This window comes from Pseudopodoces humilis, chromosome 9 (assembly GCF_049639895.1).
Source record: "Pseudopodoces humilis isolate 2021_Gansu_Grassland_sample_001 chromosome 9, ASM4963989v1, whole genome shotgun sequence".
Taxonomy (NCBI): Eukaryota; Metazoa; Chordata; class Aves; order Passeriformes; family Paridae; genus Pseudopodoces; species Pseudopodoces humilis.
In genome coordinates, this window is record NC_142208.1 from 7,079,668 (window position 1) to 7,101,544 (window position 21,877).

The 21,877-nt window shown below is 39.7% G+C and overlaps 1 protein-coding gene across 2 annotated transcripts in view; it reads left to right on the forward strand.

Moving 5' to 3' along the window:
* ANK3 (ankyrin 3) overlaps positions 1-21,877 on the forward strand; it is a 354,155-nt gene that overhangs the window by 10,096 nt on the left and 322,182 nt on the right. Inside the window, exons 1-2 of one of the 2 annotated variants that reach the window (XM_088060039.1) lie at positions 5,109-5,164; positions 7,105-7,202. The exons of the other annotated variant lie outside the window; for it this stretch is intronic. The gene's annotated coding sequence lies outside the window, so the exon portion shown is untranslated. Of the gene's footprint in view, positions 1-5,108; positions 5,165-7,104; positions 7,203-21,877 lie in introns of those variants that run through there. 2 annotated transcript variants of the gene reach the window in all.

A 21,877-nucleotide genomic window follows, 5' to 3' on the forward strand; every position in this document is an offset into this window, starting at 1 on the left:
ATAAATTGTGTATTTTTAAGTATTATGTAGAAACAAGTTTGACCTTCCTGGAAATGTATCCATGCATTTTTTTGTTTTTCTTGTAGCAAATACTATTAAAATAACAATAGTGGAACAGTTAAGAAATGATAAGTGGTGTGCCTATGACTGTCATAAAGGATGAACAGAAAATGTGTGACTGCTGCTATGTGATCACATTCAGTAGTTTTGAGTGCACCCTCTGCTAGCACCTCTTTCAGGGCCAGATGCTTAGTTGCTGGCTTTGCCAAAGTCCATCCCCTACAAATGCTGTCTTCCAAGGATGTATGGAAGATATATTGATTGCTCTGTGTGTGATGCAGATGTTGCTGTTCTCTGTGTATGTATAAATGTGTTTGTGTGTGATGGCAATGAATCTGGAACAGAAAACTGATCATTGCAAAACAGCCTCTTATTTAATGAACCATGCCAAACAAAGCTGGGGCTCAAAATCCTGCTGACATGGATAGAAGCCCTGAAGCTGATTATGGGTGCAGGAGTGCCTGTCTATGTAACTGACATTACAGTAACCTTCTCTACTTCAACAGCATTTTACTGTTCTTTTTCATAGTGATTAGGTAGATGATGGTGAAATCTGCAGTGCTTGTTCTCTGAGTAAAAGCACATGTGAAAACTGATTTTGTGGTGTTTATATATCTTGCGTTTATGTTCGTAAAAGGCTATAATTAATACTACAGAAGGACTCTCCAAGAATTTTTTTTACTCAAAATCTCCCAGTTTCTAGCGAAACATAATACTTCTGTTCTGGTGGAACAAGCTGTATTTTTACCTTCCCAAGCCTATTGAATTGCCTTCCAAGAAAAGGAACCAAAAAAACAAAACCCAAACAAAACCCCAAACACCAGTGGGAACCAATGTTTCATTTTTGTTCAGAGGGCTTGATCGTTTTCCCCATTAATGTTACACGGAACTCTTGAATCCTACTGTGAGTGAGTTCTCTGTTTTCTGGGGCTGCTGGATGCTTTGGAATCCTGTTCTGACTGCTAAACCAGGGAGAATCAACCTTAGCATTGATACTGGATATCCCTTAAAGCCTAAATTTTTCCTTAAAAATCTGTGGTGAAAAAACATTTTCTGCTCTTGGAGATTTGCACAAATGCTGTCAATCACTCATCTGAAATTTATTTCTTGTCTGTTTTTAACTGATTATTTCTCTCTTGGCACTTGTCAACAAAAATGTCTGTCACTGCATTTCTGGCTATTTAGCACTGTGCCCTGTGTAACAAATCAGGCAGCCCAACCTGACATGAGGATGTAGAATTTAAGATGAAGAAGTGCACAGGATATCTCTGGGTGCAGTAAGTGGATGGGGCTAGGTGTGGAAAACTCACTGGAATATCTAATCATGAGCAAATGCTTTTGTTAAAGATGGAAAGGCCACTTTTGCAACTGCTAGTTGTAAAAAATGAGTTTAATTTGAAAATGAATCCAGAGATTTGTTTAATTTTACTACCAGTTAAGTCAATTAATAACAAATAAATTAGGTAGCAATACATTGCTTAACCTTTTTAAATGTATATCTTAATGTGGTATAAGCATATTTTAATCTGTATTTAAACTCATAGATTATTCATTATAAAATATTGTAGTTTATTTTTAAATAACAATTGCCATAAACAACAATTAATCTACATAACAATTGTTAAATAAGGTGCTGCAATAATTTTTATTATTTCCCTATCCCCTGCCACTGCTTGGGGGGAAAAATCCCTGTGTGAAAACTGATGCTAGTTTTATTTTGATGCTAGTCAGCAGTGAAACTCCATTAATCTGCTTTCATTTCTTTGACATGGCTAACTTCTAAGTGAGCTCCCTGCTCTTCAATTGAGACTCAGTGAAGTGTATATTTTTGTTTCATAATCATGTGTACATGATTAGCCAAGTAGAAAATTGCATACTCAGTAGAAAAAAATAGGGGGTAACATTTTAATAATAATCTTCCCTAAATCGTAGTAAAATGTTTTGAAATGGAAGAAACATGTATTTCATGGCATATTTTAGGACTAGCAGAAAATTCTTTAATTTGTATTTGTATACACCTAGTTTTTCTCCTGTGCTTAAGTGAGCAAGTGAAAATAAGTCTTTACATTCAGAACATATATAAAGTTTGGGGGCTTCTGCTCAGGTTGTTTGGCAGTCTTTTAATCATATAAATTTCAAATATCTTCTTATTCCTTCTTATTGCTTATCTCCTTCCACCCCAACACTTACTGGTGAGTATCACATGTAAACAAATGCTTTTGATATGTTATCATATCAGTAAATCATATAATAAAATATGATCAGTCCTTTCAGGATCTTTGTGGTTTTGGGAGGAATTATAAACTGTCCAGGACTGTGCTAATTTTGACAGATTTTCCACTGCTCTTAGGTCTTGAGCATCAGTTATGTTCTTAACAAATGACTTCAGGGTGTTTAAGGGCACAAATTATCCCAGCCAGCAGAAAATGGTGTTCGTGGTCACAAATAACTCAGGTTCATCCTCTAAAGTTGACTCTGGCATGATTTCAGGGCAGTCTGGGCTGCTTGCTTCTTATATTTAGGTCATGTATTTTTGTTTTATTCCTCAGAAGGATTTTGATGATGACTGTGGTTAGTGCAGGCCTTGCTCTCAGTGCTGAGCTCTGAGACTGCCTGGCCTGAGTGCTAAGTGAGCTGAGGTGGTTTCTGTAAATTCCTGTGAGCAGGGGTTGTCTTAAAACATGGCATTTAGGAAGAGATCAGTTTCAAATTGATTTAACAATGGATATCCTACACTGTCATAGAGGCAGCAATACTTCTGAAAGCCCAAGAAGGGACAATCTGTGGGTCTCTGCATTCCACTGATTTCTGTAACTGATGGCCTGTCATTTAAAGTAGTAAACATGTGCATGAGCATGTAAATGTGCATATAGGAACTTAATGTTCTTCTACAGTAGATATCCTCATTGTGATATGTTCTTGTTGAAATGAGATTTTTTGAGTACAGTTAAATTTTTAATCATGTGTAGTACTGGGAATACCAAAAATTTTCCCCAAGCATCTTGCAATATAAGAGTTTCAAATACAACTGTGTAGGAAAATGTGATGCAAACTAATTTTCTCTAACAATTTTCTTTCTTTTTTAGCACATTCTTTCTTGTCCTACAAAACTTGAAGTGCAGTTTAGGTATCTATACTTGAGGGTTTAGGGGGGGTAGGTTGTGTTTGACCAACCTGATCTCCTTTCATGACCAAGTGACCCACCTGGTGGATGCAGGAGAGGCTGTGGATGTTGTGTACCTGGCCTTCAGCAAGGCCTTTGACACTGTCTCCCACAGCACGCTCCTGGAAAAGCTGGCAGCTCATGGTTTGGACAGGAGCACTCTTTGCTGGGTTAAGAACTGGCTGGAGGCCAAGCCCAGAAAGTGCTGGTGAACGGTGCTGCATCCAGCTGGTGGCCAGTCACCAGTGGTGTCCCTCAGGGGTCTGTGCTGGGGCCAGTCCTGTTGAATATTTTTATTGGTGACATGGATGAGGGTATTGAGCCTTTCATTAGTAAATTTGCAGGCGACACTAAGCTGGGAGTGTGTGTTAATCCGTTGGAAGGTAGGAGGGCTGTGCAGAGAGACCTGGAACTGTTGGATGGATGGGCAGTGTCCATAGAGTAAAGTTTAACAAGTCCAAGTGCCGAGTCCTGCATTTTGGCCACAGTAACCCCCTGCAGTGCTATAGGCTGGGGACGGTGTGGCTGGACATTGCCCAGGCAGAAAGGAACTGGGGGTACTCGTGACAGCTGGCTGAACATGAGCCAGCAGCGTGCCCGGATGGCCAAAAAGCCAACGGCATCCAGGCCTGGATCAGGAATAATGTGACCAGCAGGGGCAGGGAGGTCATTCTTCCCCTGTACCTGGCACTGGTGAGGCTGTACCTTGAGTTCTGGGTCCAGTTCTGGCCCCTCAGTTCAGGAAGGACATTGAGACGCTTGAGGAGGTCAACAAGGCTGGTGAGGAGCTTGGAACACAAGCCCTGTGAGGAATGGCTGAGGGAGCTGGGGATGTTTAGCCTGGAGAAAAGGAGACTCAGAGGTGACCTTACCACTCTCTACAGCTTCCTGAAAGGTGGCTGTAGTCAGGTGGGGGTCGGTCTCTTTCTCCAGGCAGCAACTGACAGAATGTGCCAAGGGAAATATAGGCTGGATATTTGGGAAAAGTTTTTTACAGAAAGAGTAATAAAGTATTGGAATTGTCTTCCCAGGGAGGTGGTGGAGTCACCATCCCTGGATGTGTTTAAAAAAAGATTTGGTGTGGCACTTGGTGCCATGGTTTAGTTGAGGTGGTGTTAGGGCATGGGTTGGACTCAATCTTGGTTGAAGGTCTCTTCCAACCTCGTGATTCTGTGGTATTTGGATGTGTTGTCAGCCAGGGTGGAGCAATTCAGAATTAGCAGATGGATTTTGTTTTTGATTGGGAAAGATTGGGGTTTTAACGGACAGAAAATAATTTTTTCTTTTAGTTTTCAAAAACTGGCATTTTTAAAACTGGTGTGATCCTGAGGAACTGTAGGTGCAGCACAAGTACATAAGCCAGAAATGTATATGATTATTAGCTTCAGATCTGTATGTGTAACATGTATACTGAAGAAGTAAGGGTTGGGAGAAAGCATCATATTTGGAAAAACAATCTATTTCCTGCTGCTAATGAAAACCCAGGTCAAAGTAGTATAAGTTAGTAATAGATGGAAAATGTAGAATAGGCAGAAAATAGGTCTGGCTTCACATTTTTTCTAAATGAGTAGTAAATGTTTTGCTCCTAAAAAGGCATATTTGTAAATGTAAGCACTGACTGCAATGTGTTAGGAATTGTCAAACCATCAAAACTGTTATAGAATTCATGTTTAGAATGTATCACATGGAACATGCAGTGAAGTCATTGCAAAGCAAGATGGCATGGATTTTTTTCTCCAACCAGACCTGAGAATATTTGTTCCTCATCCATCCTTCCCCACTCTTGTGCCCATCCAGGTGCGTCTCCTTGTAAAGGAAATCTAGAGTTCCTCCATCAAAAAATGAGGTGCTGTTTTCAGAGAGAGAGAGAAGTTGTTCTCTGTCATTTTCACTAACACTCAGATTCATTGGAACTGATAAATACAAGGAACTTCTGCTGTGGTAAGGAGACTTTGGAAAGTAAGGTGGGAGGTTTTACCTGCAAATTGTGATGTCAGAGGTATTTTGTTTTGCTGCCCAAATGCACTGGATCTGCTGGAGTGAGAAGGATTTACATAGAGTATTCTGAGAGATGCCTCTAAAGAAACTGAAAGAGAGCAGCAGGTGTCAGATATAGCCCTGGGTTCTGTGTTCATGTTTGGGAAGCCCACTGCAATTCTGAAAGAACTTCCACATGGCAAGAACAGACTTGTCATGCCCATTGAAATTTAACTGTGTTTGAAACAAATGCAAATTGGTCTCCGTTCTGGGGTACTTCACACCCCTATAAGCGACAGACACAATGGGTGTGATATAATTAAGGAACCTGCTGGGTAAATATAACCCAAAAGAAGCAGGAAAATCCCAGAGCTAGGAGTTGGGATGGAGGCGTACATATTTCCTTCTCTGTCTCAAAATTAAGTTTCAATTTAGGCATTGTGAAGTGAACAAGCAGAGAAAAAAGTTCTTCTGTGTACTGAGAGCCTCCCTGATTCAGGACATGTAGGGTAGCACATGGGATCATGTCCTGTAATGGGAATTCCCTCCTTTCCCTCTTTGCCCTATGGTTCTGGACATCCCTGGATAAGCAGGTTTTACCTCTTTTCACAAACTGACCTTCACCTATATGCATGCCTAAATAATTTAAGCTTTTTTTCCAAGACTTCTTGCCCTTCACACTCTTCCTGTAGCATAGTTAGAAGTGCATTTATTTACTCTTGTGTGCTCGAGGGAGTTTCTTCTTCTGTGTTTGGATCTTTGTGCAGTGGTGAGAATAGAAATTGACTTGTTTTCAGTGTGCAGTAATTTCAGTGTACAGTATTTATCTGCAGTGTGTATCCAAAACGGTGTCCTTTGCTCAAAATAAGTGGTTTTATTCTATGCCATCAGGACAAGAAAAACAAAAGTTTTCTTTGTATCATCCTAATATTTCTGTAGTGTTGCCAAGCAAAAGAACACCAGTCATGTTGGTATTGGCAACTTTCAAGCATTTTTTTGGTGATTAAACAGATAAGGAAGAACTGTGGAAAGTGAACCTGAAGAAAGACTTGCATGTTTCTGTAGTGAGTGGAGAGTGATTGTTTGAATTAGTGAAAAAAACAACTCAACACATTCATTGTTGAATGCAAACTTAAAGAAAAATAACCTAAAAATATATTAGTCAAATAACTTACCAAAGAAGGGGCTGTAATCTCTAAGTTTTGACATAAGTGGTAATATTCAATTTATAGTGTATATCTTGAAGTGAGAGGATAAATGAGGCCTTTCTTTAAACTTGCTGTAGGGTTTTTTTAGTTTATTTTTATGTAAAAGGGATTTTTCCCACCCTGAGAGTAAAAGAAAACTGGAAATTGGCTTGCTCTACAGGCCACAGAATGTGAAAAGTGAAATACTTACTTATACATGAGCAAAACTCCTTAATTCAGAAATGGGAAGTATTTTGGCATAAAAACTGTGAAGATGGCAACAGCTGCTTTATCTTAAATTTAAGAGTTTGGCTTTAAGATGTTTGACTGTGGATCTTTCTAAATTAGATCTGGTTTGTTTTCCATTGCATTTAATCTAATTACAAATAGTGCTTAGAGTTCCCTCCAACAGCTGCACAAAAGGGCCTTTTGGGAGTCGCAAGTGATATAAATGAATACTATGTGTGCTTTTGTCAAGTCAGACTTCCAAGAATCAGTATTTTTGGAAGAAAAAGATAATATACTGTGCATTTCTATACTTGCGAACAGTTCCCACCTTCCCATTATTTTATTTGGGATAATATGATGCCTTTTACTCCCAAGATTTTGGTGCTCATTCTTTTGAGAAAATGAACAAGCAGACAGATTTGAGAAGCATATTCTGTGCTGGTCAGTTCATAATGTTCATAAACTGTAGACTGAAATTGTGTCTTGCAGAACTATGAGGCCCCTGAGGGTGGGGGATGGAATAAGCTGTTTCAGGACCTGTGTGAGCTGTCCTGCACACTGAAGACCTTCTGAGCTAAGAAAATTCTGTAAGCTGAATTTTTCTTTTCAGTTTTATTTGCAGGCTAATTTCTTCTGGAGAATTGGGCTATATTTTTATATATAAATTCAATGATCGTGATTTCTTGCCTGTAAGAAATATAAAATATCAACTGCAGAGCCACAGGCATTTTGCAGGACTCAGTCTTTAAGTAAAACCACAAAAAATTACAGGATAAATGCCTCCTCAGAGCTGTTGCTTTTTTAAATCTGATTTTGTGATCCCAATTCACTACTTTGCTTCCTGAATGGCTATTCAGAGTCAGGACTGGATGTTTAATTTTACACTGAAATTAATGAAGTCTGGATGACTTTCTACCCTTCCACTACAGTGTCCTTCAGTACAAACATTTTTGTTTACTCCCTGACAGAAAAGGGAGAGTAAAAAAAATTTCTACATAATTTATACAAATATTGTGCTGTTTTTCTTGTTTTTGACTATATTTCAGGACTGTTCCTTTGCGTATTTATGCTTTCTATTGGATTGTAATGCCTGATGAATTATTCTTCAGAAAAAGCATGTTTTCCTGCATTAGAGCCAGAAATCAGTAGCACTGCTGTGACTGAGTCAGAGTCTTCCTGGAAGACTCATTGCAAGATGGAGAAAACTGAATTGAAGCCTTAAAGCTGAAGCTAAAACACAAACTTGTTTTGGGTTCACTTGATAAAAAAATAGGTCTGCAAATTAGTTACTATAAGGAAGCTTGGCTCAGCTAGGTATTTTAGGTGTGAAGAATTGTCTTTTTTTTTTATTATCTCTCCATTGAAAGAGTGAAACAAAAGAACTTACCTCTTTTTTCCTCAAAGCATACATACCTCCAAAGGTTTAACAGCTTCAAGTTTAGGAGGTTACATGTTTTTTATTGTTTTTTTTTCTGCTATGAGTTTTGTTGATTATCAAGGATGGAATGAAAATGAAAGGATGAAAGGAAAATGAAAATGAAAATTGTTTTATGTGAGCACTATGGAGGTCGTTGAACCACAGTGTCAATATGTAGCTAAATCACTGTTTAACCTTGCAATTGTTTCTTTTGGGGAGGAATTGCAGGTGGGAGGTAAAAAGTTCAGGGTAATTATTTCTCTACTGTGTTGGAAACAAGCTCTATGCCCATTGTATGCACTTGCCTCTGAAGTATAAACAGTTTATGCTGTTGGAATGTTTTGGGAAAGCAGGGAAGGTATTGGAGGAAGGGTGTGATTTGTAGCTATTTAAACTTCTGGATTTGCATTTGCATTTAATTGATTTAGCTCCAAGATTAGATCAATCTTTATGTGGGTTTAGCATCAATGCATGGGATCTGATATGCAAAGCACTTTTACTTGCTCAGTGCCCCACAGAGGCTGAAGCTGTACAGGTATGAAGAGCTTTAGTGGAAACATAGTTCATGTGCAGGAGGTCAGTGAGGGAAAGCTGTGAGCCTCCCTGGTGTCTGCTTCCATTCCTGTTGCCTGTGTTCAGCTGATTTTCTGTTTCCCACAGCCTCCCTCCAGTTCATCTGGCGGCTGTCATCAGCTGGGTTGAGAAGGCAGCAGGCACAGACAGAGGCACTTGTGAGAGCTGGAGGAGAGAGGAGGGTACACAATCCTGAGTTACTGCGACTTGCTGTCCTATTTCTCATTTTCACAGCCTCTGCTGGCTTGTAAGAACCCTAGTAGGAGCTGACAGCTGCAAGAAGTAAGACAGAAGTTGTGAGCAGAGCCAAGTAAGGGAAGAAGTCTGAGTCCTAAAACTGCCCATGGTGGCTCTTCTAACACAATGTAATCATCTTGGGGATAGCTGGTTGAGAAGAGAAAGATTCCAGGCAGATAATTTATATACTTCCATCTGCCAAGTGGGTTACTGTATGACCTGTTAAATACATAACTCTGCAACAAGCTGACAGAATGTTTTTGGTGAGAGAATGTACTTTTCATCTGGGTTTTCCTGCACTAGTAATCCTCTCTGTCAGTATCTCTTTACTGACTCTCAAGACATTTTGAACTTCTTGGCTGCTTTTGATTAAATTTGACAGAGCAGAAATAGTTCAAAGCTAGTTTTCCACAAGCTTCTTGAAAATAGGTGTGCAGACAAATTGACATTCCCAGTTCATGCACTGTAGTGTGGGCTTAGCTATATTACCACATAGCAAAGGATCTAAGCTGGGGTGGGGAGCAGGCAGGGTAAGCTCCAGTGATTAAAAAATGACTTGCTTAATTGTGTCACATGCCCATTAAACAGCTTTACCACCAATCTTTGTTAAAGTTTACAAAAAAAAAAGTTGAGATCCAGCTTGGAGATTGTTCAAAGATGTGGAACATGTTTAAGAAACCAAAGAGGGTTTTTTGTTCCCTTTGTTATATAGTTAGTAGGACCATGTGCCCAACAGGTATGCATTTCTCATCCTTACAAAAATAGGGTTGGTATTATAGGCACTCCTAAACTCCTAAAAAGTTTAAAAAACAAAATCAGAGGATCTTCATGGTCTTACCTGTGGAATGGTCTTCCGTTAGCTCTGCCACTGTGGGCAGTCCTGCCTGTGGTCTCCAGACCTTCTTATCTTGGAAGCTACAAGGCTTTGGAAAAAGTGTCTGAGGGTCAGCTCTTGGGGCTTTCTGATGGTTGCATTTCCTTGCCTATTTCTGCTTGCTGTCTTTTGTTTTCTTTTTCTTTTTCTTTCTTTGTGATGTTTTGATTATGATGTGTCTGTTTGTCAAGGAGAAGGATAAATTAACTAGAAGAATGTTCTGTAACCAAAGATACAGCATTTGCTGTTTTCTGCTGTTTTAGAAAGGGCAAGAGTTTCTTCTTGCCTGTTAGGTGTACATTCTTGTAACTTATAAACAGCTTATGGTAAGAGCTTCTGCCTCTGGCAATTTCAGTTCCACTCACTTATTCAGTCTCCTAGCTGTTAGCTTTTTACAAACTGAAATGACCAATTTGCATAAGGCCAGACTATACTAGATCTACCTGGTAGATCAAGGTGATGCCAAAATTTAGTTGGTTAAATGATCATTTAAAATTGTATTGATAGTGTTATTATTGAACAGACACTTCTGTACTCATAAGTATTTAAGTATTCTTAAAATTTTCATCTAATTATCTAATACCTTAAAAAGTTAACTTGCCCATACCCTGAGTTTCAGTCCTCTGTAGTCTTACAGACTTGCTGGGCATCATCTTCATTGGAATTACCTTTGTCACCTTTGCAACCACTGGGAAAAAACTATATAGTTCATAAAGACAGGGTGGATACTTTCGATTTTAACTTTTGTTTACAATTTCTGAATTCAGTACTAAAAACAATTGAATAATAGACTAGTGCTGAAGCAGTGGACATGGCAGAAAGTGTGCTTTCAGTTGAGTCGGAATCAGAGCTCCCTGGGCAAGTGCATAGGGAAGAGGGGTAGTTTTGCATTATTTGTTCTTAAAATAAACATGGTTTTGAAGTTGATATATGAAGGGCATGTGAATCATTCAGGAAAGAATGAGGAAGAAAAACACTTTCCTTTCACAGTAAGTTATAAATAAGTGATGTATTAAACTATAGAATTGGTTTAGGACACTGTGGTCTGCAGAACTGTGTCTCTGCATAGGCAAGAACATGCAAAGATGGTGGTTCCAGGCATTCAGGCTAATTGTATGCCTTATTTCATGTGTGTGTTCATATATCATGTTATGTACCGTTTTAAAGTATTCAAGTTGTTAATATGCATCGTATGAAAATAAGGAATGATTATTTCTCTGTGCCATTTTTTGGTAGAATCTGAACAGATAGATTTGTAGCCTGCATTTTTTGCTTTGTGTGTTACCTTTTATAAATGGAAAATTAATAAATTAGTCTTTGTACTTACATCTTGTATGTGAAACCTGACCTATAGATTTAGGGAGATATATATATCCTGACCTATAATTAGGGATATATTAAGATCTCAGTCTAGTTCCCAAATATAACTATTCTATAGAATTGTTTTTTGTTGTTTAGACATGCTAAAGAATTTGCTGAGAGTTGACTCCATGAACATCTGGTGTTGGTGGTTTCTATAGTGCTCTCAATTCTGATAGCAGGTCTTCATAGAACTGCATCTCTCTTCCAGTTTCCAAAACCTCCAAATGTCATCAATCCTTCAGTGTCTTCACTATTAGCCTGGAGGTTAACTGTTGTTGTTTTGCAATGCTATTGCAAAACAGAAGATTGTTGGTTTAATATAAGAAGGAGCTTTAGAATTGTGAAATGAAAAAAATTCATTTTTCATAATGGTCATGACTGAGCTTAGTCCTGGTATGTGCAATATAGGTCAACTCGTATACCCAAAACCATGTTCCTGTCCTGTAAGGGCCATGAATTGTGGCAAAATGATATTGTTATTCAGAGAACTTAATTTTGCTAGAAGTAGTATTTAACTTGTGCATTTTGAAATTATTTTCCAAATACTCATAATTATTTGCTTTGTACATCATCACCACAGATTATATCAGTTCTCTGTAAGAAATTTGTTCATGTGGTGATTGACACTTTTTTTTTCTCATACAGAGACGGACATTACTAAGTGTGTGGAAACTTCACAAAAGGTTTTTTCTAGAGCAGGAAATTTCTCATTAGATCCTCCAGGATCCTGCCCACTGAGAAAATTTTAAAAAAATATACAGCTCACTTAATGAAAAACTTGGGATCTCTAATACTTTTTACTAGGAGCAATACCAATGTCAGTAGCAGGAAAAGGTGGCTGTCTTGCTAAACTTATATTTTCATGCTTCCAGCTGTGATTGCACAATGCCAATAGCACGTATAGTGTTCTCCATGTGCAATGCAGTAACCTGTTTATTTAGTGAACCATGAGACATCGAGGCAGAAAATTTTGGGTTTAACCTTCATAATACTTCACAATTAATACTTCAAAGGTCATCACACCAATCTGTGGTGGTCTGCACTGAAAGGGGTTTGTAGTTTAAAAACATTTGAGAGAATGATTATGTTGCAGAGCATAGTCTTATACTATGTAATTTAGAAATGGGAAGGGTCTTAGAGAATGGCAACCAGCAAGAACACTTTTAGTAGTAGGGATGTGGAATTGATCCTAAGGTAGTAATATTCATGACCTGTCCTTGTGCTTTTAGACATTCAGCCCACTGTCTGGTATGTGCTGCATGATCACAGCAACAAAGCTTACTGAATAATGACCCTGGGTCATTTTTAACCTTCATGGAAAGCAGTCAGTCAGTCCTCCCTAGGTGGCGTGACTATATTAGTAAATTTAATCAATCTGCCAATGATGATTTGCCATTGCCTTTATTGGGGTGGGGTGTGGGAGTGGAAACAAGGAAGTGATCATAGAGAGAATGTTTCATTTGTAGCCTTTTAATGGTGTAGTTAAAACATGTTGACTCTGGTCTTTTGTGCCATTTTTTAGTTGAAAGATGTTTTCTCAAAACCATGGGAGGGTTGATGGATAGACTTGTACAACTTCTGATATAGTTTTAGGACAGCTTTAAATAACTTAGCAGGCTCAGAACCCGTGTCAAAACCAGAGAACAGAACTGGGGAACATCCAACAGCTGCTGGATGTGGTGGCTCTTGTACCATATGTGTGGCTTTCCTCTCCAGCAGGAGTATGTGTGGAGCCCTATTTTCTATAAATAAACATGAATGTTTGTAGTTATAGTTGTTTTTTGTGTTAAATCAGTGCTTCTAGGCAGCAGCAGACATGGAGTGTGTATGTTCTTTCACCTTTCTGCAAATGTACGGTAAGGCTTGATGTAAACCAAAATTACAGAATTTCATCACACAATTGGGAAGCTTTCAGTCTGTGCTGTAGGCCTGATGATTTCTGCAGAGCACAGACCAGTGAGGGAGAACATGTAGTAACATGGGTTACTCTCAAAGCTTTGTGTTGCCTTGCATTGCCAGGGCCCATGTGGGACAGCAAGATGTACTTACCACAACTGTGTTCCAGATTTTCTACCCCTTAATTATTTTGTAATGATGCTTTTATAAAGGTGGTTTGGTTTTGCTTTTGAATTTTTTTTCTGTAGCGATCTGAATTTTCCTTTTTGAATTACACTGGTAATTCCCCCTTACTTGTCAGAAATCAAGCTTATTCCTTGTTTATTCCTTCACAACTTTCAACTCTGTTTCTTTCTATGCCTGCTGTCAGTAACAGAGTGTCCTGTTACCATTGTTGCTGTTTAAGTGCTTCCTCTAAATTTTGCTCCATGTACTCAGACCTTTTTAGGGAGTGGAAGAAGGAAGGTACTTTAATTTCCTGCATATTTGCTAGCAGCAATCACCCATTCCATCACTCTTCCCAGCAATCATTGTATGGTATTACTTTGCCATTTTTCATTGATTCAGGTGAAGCAGAGTGGCTACAGAGATGTATATCTGTTTTCAGACGAATACTGGAATACAGTCTAGGCACTGTGTCCCAGTTATTAATTACACTTATTGCTCTATTTCAAGCATTCTAGCATTTTTTTTCCCCCTGCAAGACATTCAGCTTTCTGTGAATAGTGTACTGAGATCAAAAAACCGTGTGACTCCTAGAACTCCGGCTGCCCTTGGAGTGCCAAATGCTTCTTACAAACTGACATCAGGAGCCTGGAGGGGTGAGTTTTGTTTCCCATGGGAAAGGGCCACCGTTCATGTCTGGGGGCCTGTGTGTAGGAGTGGGCTTCTGCCTCCAAAAATTACAAATGGTGCAGGACTTCTTCCGGATTAAAGTTGCCCCCACCTAGAACTCTGGTTGCCCTTCAAGTGCCAAATGCCTCTGACAAGCTGACATCAGGAGCCCGGGGGGGCGGTGATGACGCAGTGCTGGATTTTCCCCAGGCAGCTCCCAGCACCGGGCCAAGAGCGGGCTGTTCCCAGAAAGCAGTGCAGTCCAGGCTGTAGGGCTTAAGCTCTATGGCACAGGCTGTCAAGTGTGCAGGAGCAAGGATGGCAAGAGGTCTTCTGTGTGATGTCAAAAAAGGCTTACTCTCCAGAAGGGTCAGGGACAAAAAACAAAAGATACAGAAGGTACAGCAACTTATATACGGGGGAGGATCAAGGGGTGGGTACAAATCATAAACTAATAGGGGAAAGACTGGGGAGGAGCACAGGGTGGGGTTACATAATGCATAAACCACTGGGGAAGATGGGGGAGGAGAGTGGGGCACATGGGCCAATGGGGCTTTGGGAAATAGGGGCATTCCAGGCAGGGGGTTGACACAAGGGAGGATTGACAACTTAATGGGAGGGGGAACATTCGGGAACAAGGGGCAGGTATCAGGGTGGGTTGGCAACTAGGGTAGGAGGGCACAACTGGGACTAAATACTAGTCAACAACGTGGTAGGGGGTTACAACTTAACAATACAGAGGGTAATTAACCAAATATAATGAATAAAACCACACCAACGGGTGAGTTTTGTTTCCCATGAAAAAGGGCTGCCATTTGTGTCCAGGGGTCTGTGGCTGGGACTAGGCTTCTGCCTCCATCACCTTTTTCAGTATTTGGTGCATCTGAAGAAAAAACTAGAAACAGGAGTGACCAAATTAAAACTTATCATTCAAGTCCTGTCTTAATAGTCTCTCTGCCTGTGACTATTTTACAATTCATTCATCAAGCATATGCAGCATCTGCTACAAACTCCTTTGATTCTTAGTCATGATAAAGATGATCTACCTCTGTGCATCCCTGCAAGGCTCTGAATTGTTGCCAGTGCGTGCTTCCCACACCCGTTCCCTGGAGTCTGTGCCCAACTGATATAAATGACATGGACATTGCTCTTAGAGTGTCAGAAGACAGTTCTAATTTTGTTAAATATCACTCATATTATGGGATGTTGCACAGCAGACTTATCTCTGTATTATGGCAACGCTGGATGCTCACCTCAAAACAAATATCCTGGAGCTTGGTGACATATACTAATAAAAAGCAAAAGAAACCAGAGTCCTGGAGCTGTTGTAGGTGGGTGGTGTTAGTAATTCTAGTGGAAGTGTTTTAGCAGTAGTAATTTCAAGATATAAAAAGTAAAGGTCTCATATAAACTTGCATAACCTTTGGCTTTTATAATCTGTCACGAGGAGAGGAAACTGCACGAGGTTTTTATTGTGTGAAATTACTTTCTCCTCTTCTCCCACCTTTATCAGTCAGTTTAATAAAAGATAACACCCTTCCATTCATTGTTGGAGCTTATAGCTACATAATGGCTCTGAAGCTGGTATAGTTGGGAAGTGAATGAAAATTGTAGGGAAAAGAAGAATTCATTCACTGAAAAAGTGAAAACACTGAAGGCAGTGAAGTGAACAAAAAGCCATTGTCATTGACACACTTGGGCAGAGCTTTTGTATTACCAAACTCCTGAGCAAGCCTCGAGAAAGCGTGTCACAAATAGGTCCCGGTGTGAGCAGGCAGAGGCGTTTACCCCTGCCCAGTAGCTTTTCAGTTCTTTTGGTACAGACCCCAGCCTAGGACAACTGGCGAGCCCAGCCCCTGGCTGCGGGTGCAGGCCGGCAGAGCGCAAGTGGCCACCAGATGGCACCGAGGCCCCGCGCTTGTGGCCACCTGAGTGTGCCGAAATCTCCGGGGGGCACTTGGTGGTGCAGGATCATGTGCTCCGACTGTGTTTTTACATTTCGGATACTTACGTGTTTAAGATACATATCTTGTTTAAACAAGCCTAGTTGAAGTGTTATACCAAATAATTTCAGGGAGGGCAAAGTTTTGTTCCTAAAAGCTACTGAGTCACATCAGTGGCTATTACACAGTCAGAAAATTCCCTTTTAGTCGTGACAGATTTTGTGAGGTGGTGTGTTTGTTGGTGGGTTTTTTTTTTTTTTAATTTTTTGTTGTTGGCTTTCCTTCCCCCCGTTGTGGATGTGGGTTTGTTTTCTGACCCTGCTCAAGAAGGTTATGCTTTTTATAGTGGCTGTTGTTTTACAGAACATATTGTCAAAAAAGTAATGAGATTGCTGTTCTGGTTTGAAGCCTTTCTCATGAGGGCTATGTATAATCTGGAAGTGCTTTGCTGAATGGGATAACTCTGTGCTCGGAAGGGTTGTGGCTTTGTGTGATCTCCTGTGCTTTCCTTTGCATGCATTTAAACAAGGGCTCCTGGAAGTGAATGCTTTTTATCTGAAATGCAGAACTGACAGACTTCTAATATCCTAGTGGATAGAGAGATACTGAGTGAAAACGTTGGAAAGAACAAAGCACATCTGCTTCTGCCCAAACGTGTATTTCCTTTCGCTCCCTCTTTCTTCTGAGAAATTTCAGTTTGAGTGTGTGTCGCTCTTGCCTGTCTTGGTGGAAGGTGGATACCCTAAGCTGCAACGAAGAAAGCACTTCTAAATGCTTTTCCTTTCTTTTTTTCTCTACCGATTGTGCTAAGTTTGGGCAGTAGGAGCTCTTTGTTCTGTCTGCAGTGTTTTATGTATGGTTCCCCAGCTTGCCTTTCTCTGGTAATTGATCCTTCCTTTCAGCATTTAATCAGCTTAGCAGGTTCAAGTGCCATCATTCACGTTTATGACTGTTCCCTGAAGTAATGCAGCTATTCAATATCTGTAGTGTGGGGGGCTGAGGGGGGAAGTGAGAGGTTATTGCAAGCTACGTATATTAACTGAGAAAAGGTATTTCTAAAAAATCATGCAGAAAGATATTGTTTTTGTTTTTTTTCACAAGGAAACACAAAGTAAATAATAGCATGGGAAGGATTAAGAGGATTTAAGGCTCTAATAACCCAAACTGACTGGGGTGGATCTAAATGTGTATTTCTTAGATAGGACTTATGTGACTGTCCATATTTTCCAGGAGATGAAACCTTTTTAATTGTCAGTTATGTAGGGAGGAATTTATTTGGTTTATTTGGCAGATGGCATCTTGTTGCTGTTCTTAACTTGCCTTGCTTGCCTGGCTGTCATCATTGGCAGTGCTGCCAGTCCTTCCTGAACAAGATAGGTCCTTGTATTTTTGAGAGTGATGCAGAGATGTCTCCAGTGTTTTTCTGTGTGCATATCACTGCATTTGCTATTAGGAGGAAAGATACGCAACCAGACCTCCAGCCCCAGTCATGCTGAAATTATTGTTTTGTCTTGGGACAGTTTATCTGTTGACACAGTGTTCATCACTCAGTGCTTATCCCAGCTTTTTTTTTTTTTTTTTTTTTTTTTTTCTAAGTAGTAATTGCCCCTTCTGGCCACAGATTAACTAAATTCTGTATTTTTCTTGGTAGGAGACACTGTTGAACTACCTCTCATGTCTCCTGACATAAAACAGTCACAAAGAAAGAGGACTGTGAGAGAGAGTGAAAAAAAGACCAGCTTGGGGAAAAAAAACCCCCAACCAGCAAACAACAAAATATTAGTAGAAAAATAGGGTTAGAATAAAAAAAGTCTTTGCTATGTGTGCTTAGATAGGCTGTTGTCGTAATCTTGAAATTTAATGTAAATGTGCTTTTCCTATCTTCATAGTCAGCTTCTGTTAAAACTGGATCTCAGTTGCTGACAGAAGAAATGCTGGGCTGTGTGATGGCCTCTGTGGTATTTAAAAGGAATTAAAACAGTCGAAAATTAAAAATTGGAATCAGTCCTGTGCAAACCAGATTCAAGACAACAAATTTTGTAGAGTAATGATGTGTTTTTTCATAAAAGTAATGCAAGTCCTGCACCTCTTTGAGAAACTTTGTCACTTGAAAGTCCACTATGGGCTATGTTTGTTGAATGTGTTAATCTGCACTGTGTTAGACCACTTAAAAAAGCAGTTTGCCTTTTTTTCTCTTTTTGTTTGTGACTTAATCTGTATTGATTGAAGTTTATGAAACAAAAGTGCTTTTTTTTTTTTTTTTTTTTTTGTCCTTGGATACTATTTAAAGTGACTAGATCTTAAATTCAATGCCAAAGCCATGGCCTGGATTTTGTGTTGCTATTTCATTCCACACCTTTTCCTTAGGTCTCACCAAACATGCCAATTAACACTGAATTGCAATTCACTGAAAACTCTTAATATGATCATGGCCAGTGCTTGCACCGATCTGATAACTCTGGATGTGATGATGTTGGCTTAATGTTGTTTCTATTTGCATATTCAGAGCATTGTGCCCTTAGCCAGCAGCATTTGGGAGCAGAAGAGGGATTTGCTAGTGATTGGTCCAGATTAGTCTCATGTGCTACGTTATACTGCTACTGAGGTACTTCTGTTTTGTAACACTTTGGCCTCAGATGGTAGTCATAGAATCATAGAATAATTTAAGTTGGAAAAGATCCTTAAGATCATCAAGTCCACCAATAAACCATGTCCTGAAGTGCCTCATCTTTGTCTCCTGGGATCATGATTCCACCACTTCCGTGTGTAGGAATCTTCCCACTTGTTTGAGTTACGGCTGCTTGCAAATTTTCAGTGATGCAGACTTAGTTATGTGCCTTCCTGTGGGGTTCCTAAGTGTGTGTACTTGAGGTTCCTTCTTCCCTCTCTAAGCTTGTCAGTAGGTGAGAAGATGGGTGACTACAGCTGATGCATCTTATCTAGGCCAGGAAGTTCCTGTTTGGTGTGGGGCTGCATCTTCTAGGCCTGAGGAGATCTGCTGAAGGGACAGGGGATTGGGGATTTTGCTACTGGGATAGCATCAGTTGTAGTCAAAAGCAGCAAGAACCTGGCACCTGAGCAGTTCTGCAGCCATGAAACATAGAAATAGCACAAAGAACAGTTCTTTATCCCTTATTGCTGATCTCTGTGCTCTGTCATTGAGGAAATGCAGTCGTTGGTCTATTTACACCTGGAAGATGACTAATAAATACATATCACAGATCATGGGTGTTGAGGGAAAGAAAAAAACAAATTTCATGCTTATTAATGTCTTCCTAATTTTTTTGAGGTGGTGCTCATGCAAGGAGACTTACAACCTAATAAACTTTTATAAACTAATAAACCAAATAATAAGACATGAGGAAAAGTCTTAGATAGGATTTATTACCTTTGGTTTCTGCACTGCTGGTGTGAGCTGAATCCTGGCACTTGTGATCCCTGGGACCTAAAATTTTGCTGTCTCTGAATCTGACCTATTACACACACTACTTTTGGGACAAACAGCAATGGCTTTCCAGCTGGTGCTGCCTCTTTTTTAAATGATAGGTTTCTGGCAGGATGCTTGAAAATGTCTTAGGCTTTGATAATCTGTGTAAAATATCTAGAAAGTGTTCTGAAATTCATCTGTAGAGTGAGCACTTTAAAAAAAAAGGCACCAGATGTCACTTAACTGATGATTTTTGCACATTTTTTTTTTAATGCCAACATTTTGTTCTGATGTGTAACTTGCTATAGTGCATCATTTTTCTGTAAACAAATAAATGCAAAACACTGCTCATGGACTGAGTTGCTGGAACATTCCTATAAAGTACCAAGGATCTCTTGTCATGAGCCTTTTCTGAAATACCAAGGCAATGCTTTCTGCTGCCTTCACAGCACAAGCTGCAGTAACTGCCATCTGGAGAACAGATCCATGCTCAGTACAGGATTCTGCACTGGGTAGGAAGCACCTTTTTGATGGACACAACCCAGACAAAGCATTGTGTGCAGGTAACTGCTCCATCATGACCTGGCAATAGTGTTCATGTGCAAGGCAATGCACACATGGGGCATGTTGACTACAGATATTTCTGTTGTTTGTGGAATTGAACTTTAGCCACAGCGTTACCTTGAAATAGGATTTTCCATTTATACTGCAGCTACGTAATTTTTGCACTTTGCGATATTGCCCCATATGTGGCGTTTTGCAGGGTACCAAAACCCGTTGAATCTTATATAGGAAGCGTACAAATATATTTATAGCTTTTGTTATAAATGATACATGAAATATTTGGTCTCCAGACATCTTGTCTTTAGCTTCCTGTTGCCATGGGCACTCATTAGTATTCCAGGGAGGCCTGGTTGTCATGGCAAAGTGTGTAGTTGTACTGTGTTCCCATGGCAACCTCCACCATTAGGTACCTTAAGCAGATCTGCTAGCAAATCTGTTTGGGTAAATCTAAGATGATCTCAGGGTAGCATTAATGTTTTAAATAACATTGCCATCCTCTCCTGAGGTCATTCTCACTGTAGATGCGTTTGGTAGGTTAGGTTATGACTGTTGGGTCAGTATAACTCAGCACAGTGTCAGACTGGAGGTTGTTTTCAAAAAGCAGCACTCAGGGGTAACTTGACCTCTAAAGAGGTTAAAACAAAATTGTGGTGTTGAGACGGTTTACATTTTTCACATGTTCCTGCATGTGTCTGGATTTGAGCTTGTCGCTCCTTCCTTGAATGACCTTGAGCAGCAACCACATTGCTGTGTACGTCCCAGTGCATCTGGGAATTGTGCTCTTTGAACATTATTTTTTTTTTTTTTATTTTTTCTTACTGGGAAGAGAAAGCAAATTATCCTCTGGCACACAGTTTGCTGTGGTTTGTTTAGGGACCAAGGTGGTACTGCTGGTGTGGAGCGATACTGCAAGTGGTTAGCTTTGGATCAGGGGAGTTTTCTAGCCACTGATGGAGAATCTGTTCTAATGTTGGGAGTTTAGAGAAGTGAAAGATAAATTAACATCTGTCAGTTCCTTGCTAATGACAGACTGTTTACTTGTTTTGTTCTCCATTAGTACATTTTTTGGTTTATGTAATGTACACAGTCAAGAAACTGGTGAAAAATCTGTGGGTCTTTTAAATGCTCTGAAAGCTATGGAGTGCTATACATTAAGGAGGTGAATATGCCTATGGAGTCTCTTCAGCTGGGACAGTTATGGAGATGTCAATCCAATTTCTGCTTTCAGTCATAGAAAAATACGCATTTAGATGAGATGTAGAAACCTGTCCAATTTGAAAAATGAAGTATCAAAAACTGATAATGCAGTGTCCTGAAAAGTGGTGACGTCATGCATCTGGGAGGATTTCATTCTGCATTGCCACAGAGCACAAGGCTCCTCCAGCCCTAGAGGGGATTACTTCTGTCACGGTTCTGATGGTTTCTGCACTGTGTTTAGCAGATAAAAACCATGACTTAAAGATCTGAAGTTGGATCAAATTCTTCAAAGATTTAAACAATCAAAATCACTTCAAGTCATATTCTTTTTTTCTTTAAGTTGATAGAGTGGGCTTGTACAGATCCCTTGGCCTCTTTCCTAACTGCATTTAGAATTTCAGATGTTTCTTGGAGTCTTTTCTGTATGCTGTTTCACTTTGCAAATGTCTGTGCTGAAAAGGACTTCTTTTTATACCCCTGCTTAGAGAACACCATAAAAATTAAATGTGAATTGATAATCAAATGGCTGAGTTTGTTTTCAAGCAATGCTGTCTTTTAACATACTGAAAGAGAGCCAGGAAAGCCAAGGCTTTTTGTATTTCCTATGTTTCTTCAGATTTGGTTTGGCTTCCAACTGAACCAGACAGCATGGCCTGAATCACACCAGTACTCCTGAAAATGCTATCTCACTGTACCCTCAAGTGTGATCAACAGCAGCATGCTTGAAGTGCTTGGTTAAAAATAAACAAATCACTATGAGAGGGGAAAAGAATGTACTTTTATTTTATAAATGAGCTAATCCATTTAAAAAATATCTTCAGCTTGAGGTTTTGTTTGCAGCAGCCTGAAAATCTCTTGTGATAAGCAGCTGTTATCTTTGTTTAATAATTGTAATTTGTATGTGGGTGTAGCAACAGTTAAAACACATGTTTCTGTGA